The following is a 2,500-nucleotide window of genomic DNA, read 5'->3' as shown; positions in this document are numbered from 1 at the left end:
GTACTTTTTTTCTTTTCCCCATACACTTATTCCCTTTTGGGTTTGGCGCCAGAAGGTTGAGGTTCTTGGGTCCCAGCTTGGCTCCAGGAATATTCAAAGGGCCTGTGTTCCAACGGTGTCTGTCTATTATTGATGCCATCCATCGAAACAGTCGTTATAGTTAGGTTAGATTGAATTATGCTTTTTTTAATCTATAGTTAACAGTAACGATGCACCCAGAATGTCTTGCCTAAGCATTGCCATATTTATTTTGCTTATATATAAATATTTGACACTGTTCAATTTGAAAAACAACCGTTTATATTCTTTTGGACTCTTGACATTGCATCGAGAATATCTGATTAACTGGCCACTGAGTCATTAAGCAACTAACTTCATTTCTTAAACCTATAACAAAATCACATCCTAAATCATCTGGAGGTCAGAAACCTAAGCTTAGCATCTCACCAGATGCCTTTAGAAAAGGGGTCTTCCACCCTTTTGTGTTTTTTTTTTTTTTCCTCGAGACAGGTAGGTCACCGCCAGTGACCTATAGGGGCCAATCAGCCGCATACAACACCTGACAAGATCAAATGGACACGAGGATAACCATAAAAGTCATGTCACTCGAAGGCCAAGAAGTTCACATACACGTGTAAAATAGAACTTTCGGCAAGGACACAGACTCTTGTGAATACAGGCATATATTCTGATAGAATACTACGAACATAAATGAACTCATATGAAGATACTATTACAGTAGCAATTCAGGAAGTGCTACATACGGCTACAAAATCTCACCACAACCGATCCTGAAGTTGGAGCCACCATGGCGATTGATCGATTGACATTTTCTGACAGCCTTAGAAATGCGGTAACGATCTCGCTGTCAATTTAGTGTACTCGTCTTCTCGTCATGGATAATTATTCGTTAAACTCATTTCGTGAAATTACATTCACCGTGAGTTAATTGACATACTCAGACTGGAATTCTCATGAGTGTGAAATTCCATTGCCAGTAAAATGACCAAGGAGCTCCTAATTCAGATACATTTACAATTTCCGTAACTAGTTTTTTTACTTATCAATTAAAATACAAATTTATCTACTTCAACTCTACAGACATTTTTTTGCAGCATTTAAATATATTGTATATCGTCAACTTCAATCTTATACTGAAAATATACTTTCAGTTATGCACCCTTCGAAAGCATTGTTACTATTCATAGTTTATTTTATCAAGACATATTTTAATACCATCCATATTTGTGAATATAATTTGATAATCAGTATTGCTCGCAATTGGTTGGTGTCAACCATAATTGGCGTGGCATATAAAACATACGGTAAAGTTATTTGAATAGTAAATATAAAAATCCTTTAGATTTTTGGGAGGAAGAGGAAAAAGAAGAATAGCAGAGAAACCCGTAAGACTTGCTGTGTGATATCTTTATCATTAATTCTTATAACTAAACAGATAAAATATAGCATGTATTTCTAATGCATGGAAGGAAATTATAAATTGCTTTGATACTAATGAATATTATTATTATTATTATTATTATTAATTGCTAAGCTACAACCTTAGTTGGAAAAGTAGGATGCTATAAGCCCCGGGGCCCCACCAGGGAAAATAGCCCAGTGAGGAGAGGAAACGAGGAAAAATAAATTATTTTCAGAACAATAACATAAAAATAAATATATCCCACATAAACTATAAAAACATTAACAAAAGAAGAGAAAGAGAAACAAGATAAAAAAGTGTGCCAGAGAGTACCCTCAAGCAAGAGAACTCTAATCCAAGACAGTGGAAGACCATGGTACAGAGGCTATGGCACTACCCAAGACTAGAGAACAATGGTTTGATTTTGGAGTGTCCTTCTCCTAGAAGAGATGTTTACCATAGCTAAAGAGTCTCTTCTACCCTTACCAAGAAGAAAGTGGCCACTGAATTAAAGTGTAGTAACCCCTTGGGTGAAGAAGTCTTTGGTAATCTCAGTGTTGCCAGATGTATGAGGACAAAGGAGAATATGTAAAGAATAAACCAGACTATCCGATGTGTGTGTAGACAAAGGGAAAATGACCTGTAACTAGAGAGAAGGATCTAATGTAGTACTGTCTGGCCAGTCAAAGGCCCCCATAACTCTCTAGCGGTAGTATCTCAACGGGTGGCTGGTGCCCTGGCCAGCCTACTACCTAGAATAAAAGATTAATCTTCTTGGGTTTTTCTATCGTGAAGTATAGATATAACGCAAAAAAGATGTGTCAAGATTGTGATTTCTAAAGGAATTACATCTAATATTTGGTTTCTAATTTCCTTTACATTAATTTCAGCATTGCCTTTACTCACACATTTCTTTCGTTTCCAACCCTAAGTTCCTTCTCGAACTAACATATCTCTATGTGATTTTTCCCTTTTGGGTAAGGTATTCAAGGGTTTAAAAATATTGGATTTTTACCCTTTCAACCGCACTCAAACATCCCAAAAAGGAAACTATTAAGGGTATTACATAATAAGCAA

The 2,500-nt window shown here is 36.2% G+C and overlaps 1 protein-coding gene and 1 long non-coding RNA gene across 3 annotated transcripts in view; both read right to left on the bottom strand.

Moving 5' to 3' along the window:
* Positions 1 to 2,500, bottom strand: part of Snrk (SNF related kinase) — a 480,315-nt gene that overhangs the window by 141,677 nt on the left and 336,138 nt on the right. The gene's annotated exons all lie outside the window — the stretch shown is intronic.
* The window catches only part of LOC137640242 (uncharacterized), a 72,070-nt gene that overhangs the window by 40,065 nt on the left and 29,505 nt on the right, over positions 1 to 2,500 (bottom strand). The window lies entirely within an intron of this gene.

This window comes from Palaemon carinicauda, chromosome 4 (genome assembly GCF_036898095.1).
Source record: "Palaemon carinicauda isolate YSFRI2023 chromosome 4, ASM3689809v2, whole genome shotgun sequence".
NCBI classification, from domain to species: Eukaryota; Metazoa; Arthropoda; class Malacostraca; order Decapoda; family Palaemonidae; genus Palaemon; species Palaemon carinicauda.
The sequence above is the reverse complement of the archived record's forward strand: the minus strand, read 5'-3'. Positions and strand labels throughout refer to the sequence as shown.